The sequence below is a fragment of the Oncorhynchus mykiss genome, chromosome 17 (assembly GCF_057628025.1).
Source record: "Oncorhynchus mykiss isolate SJ-2025 chromosome 17, ASM5762802v1, whole genome shotgun sequence".
NCBI classification, from domain to species: domain Eukaryota; kingdom Metazoa; phylum Chordata; class Actinopteri; order Salmoniformes; family Salmonidae; genus Oncorhynchus; species Oncorhynchus mykiss.
In genome coordinates, this window is record NC_143038.1 from 11,126,951 (window position 1) to 11,135,780 (window position 8,830).

At 42.9% G+C, this 8,830-nt stretch overlaps 1 pseudogene; it reads left to right on the forward strand.

Moving 5' to 3' along the window:
• Nucleotides 1-2,323: 2,323 nt before the first annotated feature.
• LOC149975726 (E3 ubiquitin-protein ligase TRIM35-like) lies at nucleotides 2,324-8,830 on the forward strand (annotated as a pseudogene).

The following is an 8,830-nucleotide window of genomic DNA, read 5'->3' on the forward strand; positions in this document are numbered from 1 at the left end:
ACACACACACACACTCTCAGGTGTCCTGTCGTCTCCATGCTGTGTCTGACACAGATTGCAGGGAAAGACAGGATGACACCTATACATCTCCTCTGAAATGAACCAACCAAAGCTAATTTCCTCTGTAATTCAGATTTCACTCCGCAGGTGAGGGTTGGAATAATACAACGGCTGGGATATGACACTGAGGTAGGCCTGTTTCAACACCTCCTGCTGTGATTGTAACATGAGTGTGATGATTGCCCACCTCTCTGACTACAGCACACACACCATTGACACCAGTGGCGGTCGGTGCTGCTTAAGATTAGGGAGGACAACTTTTTTTTTGTGAGCATGGCCTTATTTATATTACAGCATATTGAATGACTGTCATTCATATTCCATTCACCCAGTTCAATGTAACATTGATACGCTTAGGCTACTACATGATACTCAAATGTTCCCTATACCCATCATGAGATTGCTACAACCTAGACTATGAATAAAAGTTTACAACGTAGGTGCACACAGGTCGAGAATATTTTTAGGTGACAGACAGTGACACATTCAATACCGCCTTGCGCACCCTTGCCTGCATCTAGCTGATCTATGGTGTAATCATTAGTCCAACAGTTGCAAACAAGAGATTCTATTGGACAAATTCAGGTATACTACCGTTCAAAAGTTTGGGGTCACTTAGACACTTAGTCCTTATTTTTGAAAGAAAAGCACATTTTTTGTCCATTAAAATAACATAAAATTGATCAGAAATACAGTGTAGACATTATTACATTTGTAAATGACTATTGTAGATGAAAATGGCAAGTTGTTTAATGAAATATCTACATAGGCGTACAGAGACCCATTATCATCAAACATCCCTCCTGTGTTCTAATGGCACGTTGTGTTAGCTAATCCAAGTTTATCATTTTAAAAGGCTAATTGATTATTAGAAAACCCTTTTGCAATTATGTTAGAACAGCTGAAAACTATGGTTCTGATTAAAGAAGCAATGAAGCAGGCCTTCTTTAGACTAGTTGAGTACCTGGAGCATGATGTCACGACTTCCGCCGAAGTCGGTTCCTGTCCTTGTTCAGGCGGCATTCGGCGGTCGACGTCACCGGTCTTCTAGCCATCGCCGATCCACCTTTCATTTTCCATTTGTTTTGTCTTGGTTTCCCACACACCTGGTTTACATTTCCCTCATTACTTGTCATGTATTTAATCCTCTGCCCCCCCCTATGTCTTTGTGTGAAATTGTTTGTTGCTTGTGCACATTTCTGACTGGTGCAAGATGGGTTTTGTACCCATATTTTGTATTTCTGGATGCCGTTGGTTTTGATAATTAAACTTCTCCTGTTATTACCCAGTTCTGCTCTCCTGCATCTGACTTCCCTGCCACCAGTTACGCACCCCTTACATATGAGCATTTGTGGGTTTGATTACAGGCTCAAAATGGCCAGAGACAAATAACTTTCTTCTGAAACTCGTCAGTCTATTCTTGTTCTGAGAAATAAAAGGGCTATTCCATGTGAGAAATTGCCAAGAAACTGAAGATCTCGTACAACGCTGTGTACTACTCTAAAAATGATAAACTTGGATTAGCTAACATAACGTGCCATTGGAACACAGGAGGGATGGTTGCTGATATTGGGCCTCTGTACGCCTATGTAGATATTCCTTTACAAATCAGCCGTTTCCAGCTACAATATTCATTTACAAAATGAACAATGTCTACACTGTATTTCTGATCAATTTGATGTTATTTTAATTGACATAAAATGTGCTTTTCTTTCAAAAACAAGCACATTTCTAAGTGACCCCAAACTTTTGAACAGTAGTGTAAGTTAATACCTGTTTCACTCCGTTTGTTTCCGTTTAAGAAACAAATTAACAGAATTGGTGGAATTAACACACCCCTGATCACATGTAAACACGGTTGACTTTCATAGTAGCCATGTTGTATTCTCCTTTTCCTTTCGATTGTGGACTGCAATCCACAACACATCAGCTGTATGTGACCAGGCGAAAAAACCTTTCCAAGCCAAACCATATCATAACCGCTACACAGAGCCTAAATCGTAGTCACCATATAGGTAAAGTAAAGAGCTAGTAAACATAGCTAATATAACTAACATGTTATTAAACCCGCTATAATCATGCAGTATAGTGTACAGTCAGTTAGCAGTTCAGCAGTACACCGATGGGCCCCGGTGGCAATAAATTAGTAAAAGCCTACCTTGACTTGAATAATTCCAGTGTTGTGTTGGATAGGCATAGCCAGCTAGCTAACATAGCATTCCTCTGTTTGCGCTAGCTGCATTTGCTGGCTAAAGAAGTGAACATGAGTAAGTGAAAGTGAAAAAAACATGACTTTTCTCTCTTTCTCTCTCTTGCTTCTCCTTCATTTTTGAAGAAAGCAATTTGTTTAAAACTGTTATCTTTCTCTTTGAGTCAACTACTCTCCACATGTTATGCACTGCAGTATGCACTGTAGCTTATGCTTTCAGTACTAGATTAATTTCGTGCTGCAAGAGCTCTGATAGATTGGAGGACGTCCTCTGGAAGTTGTCATTATTAGTGTTTAAGTCTATGGAAGGGGGTGAGAACCATGAGCCTCCTAGGTTTTTTTTATTGAAGTCAATGTACCCACAGGAGGACGGAAGCTAGCTGGCCTCTGACTACACCATGTTGCTACCCTACAGAGTGCTGTTGAGGCTACTGTAGACCTTCATTGCAAAACAATGTGTCTTAATCAATTAATTGGTGATGTGAATATATTTAGTACAGTTTATTCTAAAAATGAAACATTTCAAATGTTTCACTATTTTATGTTTATGAAATTCACTGAGGAGGATGGTCCTCCCCTTCCTCCTCTGAGGAGCCTCCACTGCAAGTCAAAACTCTTTGTTTACCTCACTCAAACAAACACACACACACACAGATAAAATCTAAATCTTTCTCAGGTACTGGCTCATTTGCTCCACTCTTCCCTCATACACTTAATAACAAATGTATTTTGTTATTAATAACAAGAATCTCAGAGCACATCAGCAGTCAGGAAGGAGAAAATAAAGATTGCTCTTCCGGCTTTGTGTGGGAGCTCTCGGTTGGTGCAGCAGTTGACAGTGTGTGCAACTGTTTGCAGAAGTCTTGTTTATTTTCAGCGTGCTTAGTTTGTAAAGTGTCGATTGCTGGTGTTATCACTCTAGGTCGTGGTTGTAATCTTTCAGGACCACTCCTGTAATTGATTGCATGAATTAGCAGTAGTTTATGTGTCGGGGAGCTAGGGTAAGTCTGTTATATCTGGAGTACTTCTCCTGTCTTATCCGGTGTCCTGTGTGAATTTAAGTATGCTCTCCCTAATTCTCTCTTTCTTTCTCTCTCTCTCTCTCAGAGGACCTGAGCCCTAGGACTATGCCTCAGGACTACCTGGCATGATGACTCCTTGCTGTCCCCAGTCCACCTGGCCATGCTGCTGCTCCAGTTTCAACTGTTCTGCCTGCGGCTATGGAACCCTAACCTGTTCACCAGACGTGCTACCTGTCCCAGATCTGCTGTTTTCAACTCTCTAGAGACAGCAGGAGCGGTAGAGATACTCTTAATGATCGGCAATGAAAAGCCAACTGACATTTACTCCTGAGGTGCTGACTTGCTGCACCCTCGACAACTACTGTGATTATTATTATTTGACCATGCTGGTCATTTATGAACATTTTAACGTCTTGGCCATTTCTGTTATAATCTCCACCCGGCACAGCCAGAAGAGGACTGGCCACCCCTCATAGCCTGGTTCCTCTCTAGGTTTCTTCCTAGGTTTTGGCCTTTCTAGGGAGTTTTTCCTAGCCACCGTGCTTCTACACCTGCATTGCTTGCTGTTTGGGGTTTTAGGCTGGGTGTCTGTACAGCACTTTGAGATATCAGCTGATGTTAGAAGGGCTATATAAATACATTTGATTTGATTAGTAACATTGTTGCAACGCTTTGACAAACAAACCAACACACCATCAGGTGTAGCAGACAGACAGCAGTGCAACTGTAATCCTGAAGTCAACAGCTAAGAAGTCTTTATTTGCCTGTGGTTCAACACAGAACAAGGTTCACAACACATGACCTTTGATGTCAACATCTCAGAGCAGATACTGAAGAAGATAAGGACATTCCACTAAACTGTATAGCTCTTTTAACAAACAGGGTGGGTCTTCCAAAGTGAAACACTAAACCCTTCCAGAGGAGCGAGGCAAGTGTGAAAATGGCTTGCAAATTCTCTCTCCCCATTGAGGATTTATCCTGTCCTGTGTGCTGTGACATCTTCAGAGATCCTGTTGTCATGTCGTGTAGCCACAGCTTCTGTAAAGCCTGTCTGCAGAAATTCTGGGAAAAGAGCGGATCCCAAGAGAGTCCAGTCTGCAGGAGAAGATCCTCAAGGTCTGGAGCCTCCTAATAACCCGTCTCTAAAGTACCTGTGTGAGGCCTTCTTAAAGGAAAGGAGTCAGAGATCTTCAGCAGGGTCTGAGGTGCTCTGCAGTCTGCATGGTGAGAAACTCAAGCTCTTCTGTCTGAAGGATGAACACGCTATCTGTTTGGTGTGTCGTGATTCAAGGAATCACAAAGGTCATATCTGCATCCCCATAGATGAAGATGCAGAAGATCGTAAGGTGAGCAGCATGTGGTCATTTTAAAAGTCTGCCCAACATTTAGATATTTGGAACTGTGAATTTCTTAAACTACGGATTTAGGGCTCTATTCAATCTGTGTCGCTGAAGCGTTACAGATTGCGCAAAATAAATGTAAAGGTTATTTAAGAGTGTCTGCTAATGCCTTTACATTTCAATCACGGTGTAACGCTAAACTTCCTCGATACGGAATGAATAGTCCTTCTGTCTATATTCCCGTTAATTCCCACGAAAAGTCTACCTCAGAATATTCCCCAAAATGTGCTACCCTGGCGGGAACTATGGAATTTCCATTCCAAATTTTCCCACTCACTCTTTAACAACTACATTACTTCCCCTCGAGCCAGGGCTAATGCTAGAGGATTTTTTGTTTATTTGTTTTGTGGGCTGAGAGGAGATGGCTTTTCATATCAAATCAAATTGTATTTATCACATGCTCCAAATACAACCGTTGTAGACCTTACCATGAAATTCTTACTTACAAACCCTTACCCAACAATGCAGTTTAAAAATATATATAATAAAAATAATTAAATATTTTAAAAACGGAATAAAATAAAACAAAAAAAGTAACACAATAAAACACAACTATGGTGTTGAACGCTGAGGTGTAGTCAGCAAACAGCATTCTCACGCAGGTGTTTCTTTTGTCCAGGTGGGAAAGGGCAGTGTGGAGTGCAAGAGAGATTGCGTCATCTATGGTTCTGTATGCAAATTGCAGTGGGTCTAGGGTTTCTGGGATTATGGTGTTGATGTGAGCCATGTCCAGTCATTCAAACACTTCATGGCTACAGACGTGAGTGCTATGAGGCTGTCGTCATTTAGGCAGGTTACCTTGGTATTCTTGGGTACAGCGACTATGGTGGTCTGCTTGAAACATGTTAGATATTACAGACTTGTTCAGGGAGAGGTTGAAAATGTCAGTGAAGACATGCTCTGTGTATGGATCCTGGTAATCCGCCTGGCCCTGTGGCCTTGTGAATGTTGACCTGTTTAAAGGTCTTACTCACATCGGCTACGGAGAGCGTGATCACACAGTCATCTGGAACAGCTGGTGCGCTCATGCATGGTTCAGTGTTGTTTGCCTCAAAGCGAGCATAGAAGGCATTAAGATTTTCCTTATAACACATAATACTTTATTTGTAAGTATCAAAGTAATACAAATACATCCTTTCAGTCAATAGTCAATCATTAGTACAATATAAAATACAGTGTTTCCTTCTCGTAATCTGTAATAACAATTAATCTTGTGCTAACTGCAGTTCACCAACACACAGTATTGGCATGAAACACCTTTAGTAAAGACAGACATGCATAACTAGATCTGTAGCTTTTAAGTAAAACTCCCTAAGAATACTCACAAGCAGTAGAGGCTGGTGGGAGGAGCTATAATAGGACAAGCTAATTTGTAATGGTTGGAACGGAATAAATGGAATGGTATCATCAAACGTGGAAACCACGTTTGACTTCATACCTTTCATGCCATTCCAGCCATTACAATGAGCTCGTCCTCCTATAGCTCCTCCCACCAGGCTCTACTGCTCACAAGTCTAGCAGATCTTCATTATCCAAAAGAAGAAGAAGAATGCTCTCTGTTATCCTATCCCCTTCTCTTTTAAAAACTTTTTTTTTTACCCCCTTTTCTCCCCAATTTCGTGGTCTCCAATTGTTAGTAGCTATTATCTTGTCTCATCGCTACAACTCCCGTCGGGCTCGGGAGAGACGTTGAAAGTCATACGTCCTCCGATACACAACCCAACCAAGCCGCACTGCTTCTTAACACAGCACGCATCCAACCCGGAAGCCAGCCGCACCAATGTGTCGGAGGAAACACTGTGCACCTGACAACCTTGGTTAGTGTGCACTGCGCCTGGCCCGCCACAGGAGTCGCTGGTGCGCGATGAGACAAGCATATCCCTACCAGCCAAACCCTCCCTAACCCGGACCACGCTAGGCCAATTGTGCGTCACCCCACAGACCTCCCGGTCGCGGCCGGTTACGACAGAGCCTGGGCGCAAACCCAGAGTCTCTGGTGGCACAGCTGGCGCTGCAGTACAGCGCCCTTAACCACAGCGCCATCCAGGAGGCCCCTTATCCCCTTTTCTAATCGAATTGGGCCGCCTCTTATGAAAAAACCCTTCGGTGCAAGCCAAACTCATGACTATTTTCGAAGTGATTGATTGTGAATATAACACTAACCACACTCCATTGTCTCCACTAAATTTAAAGTAATTGAATGTGGATATGACACCAACCAAACATCCATCACACATTTTAAAACAATGGACTGTGGTTCTAACATGTCAAACCAGAACCCCCCCCCCCAAACTTAGACAATATGCAAAGGTCAACTTCAAGTAACAAGACACTTTTCAATCTCGGTCAACGTTCCCTTTCAGTTCCGTCTCTTAGCAACATTCAACATCAAAAAGGTCATTGGCAGGGAGCAGTGTAGCGCGCCTCCACACTCTTGCTCTTCTTTAGCCTTAGCAGGTTTTAACTAAGATGGTGTAGCAGATGGTGCAAATGATGATGAGGATGATGGGACCAAAAAAAAACCCATCGTCCATCCATCTTCAACTGTTGCACCAACATGGCCTAAATACCAAGTGAGGCTTCTCCGTGCTGCTTCTCCAGACATATTCCAGTCCTTTTTCTCTCCATTCTCCTCTCATTCTGGGCAATAAAAAACGTTATCCTCCACCTCCCCAGAGTGTTATCTGAGGTGATGTTGACATTTTACAGGATGTTGAAAGTTAAAATGACAGAGGTCATATTTTCAGAGATGTAATTAGATTGTGTCTCCAGACCCAGGCCCAGCACACAGAGAAGCAGATTAAGAAAGCGTTTGAGAAGCTTCACCAGTTCCTACGAGATGAAGAGGCGGCCAGGATAGCTGCCCTGAAAAAGGAAGAGGTGGAAAAGAGTTGGAAGGTGAAGAAGAGGATTAAGGAGATGGTCAAAGATATGTCTTCTCTTTCAGACACTATCACAGCCATAGAGAACAAACTGAGAGCTGACGACATCTCATTCTTACAGGTAAAGTTTTTTTTGTACACTGAACTTTAAAAACTACGCATTTTGCGTTACAGGTGTATGGTAAAATTGCATTATATCATCATATCTGATCATGCATCATCTTACATTAATTTAGTTAAAAACGTAGACTGTTTTTCCATTCCTCTGCAGACCTACCAGGCCACAGTGAAAAGGTAAGTGATCTCCCTCCTGTGACTGTCTCTCTCTTCTCTGGGGGTTCTGAACCCGACCCCACAGCAGCACTAATGTTCTTACAGAGCCCAGTGCACACTGCCGGCTCCACAGCTAGTCTTAGGAGCGCTGATAGACGTGGCCAAACACTTGGGCAATCTGTCCTGCAAAGTCTGGGAGAAGATGCAGGGGATTGTTCAATACAGTGAGTAATTTCTTACAGAAAAAATACATTTATGATCTCTGATAAGACTGTGGGTCTGATTTTATGTTAAATATTTCAAATGGGCCCGTATGGCTCAGTTGGTAGAGCACGGCGCTTGCAACGCTAGGATTGGGGGTTTGATTCCCTGGACCACCCATATGTACATGCGCGCTTGACTAAGTTGCTTTGGATAAAAGTGTCTGCTAAATGACATATTAAAACCGTGTTGTCTCTGTTCAACTCCTGTGATTCTGGACACCAACACTGCCCACCCCTATCTTATCCTGTTTGAGGATCTGACCCGTGTGAGAGTTGGTGATAGAACACTGCAGCTTCCTGACAACCCAGAGAGGTTTGGCTATGTATGCGTTAGGGGTTCTGGGGGTTTCAACTCAGCGACAAACAGCTGGGACGTGGAGGTTGGGGACAGTCACTTTTGGTTTCTAGGTGTGGCCCCCGACTTTGTCAGTAATCATGATGTATGGGATGACATCTGGGGTGTTTTGCATACTTGTGGTGTATACGTAGTAATGTCCCCAAATGAGTATGACGGTAAGCCTGGTCTCACAGTGGTTCAGGACCCCCGGATGATCAGAGTGCAGCTGGAGAGCTGACGTTCTTTGACCCTGATAATAACACACACCTACTTACTATGCCACTAGTTTTCACTGAGCCACTCGTTCCAGTATTTCGTCCATATGAAAGCAAGCTAAAGATCCTACCAGTGAAGGCCTCTGTAACAGTGGCACAGCACAGTTAA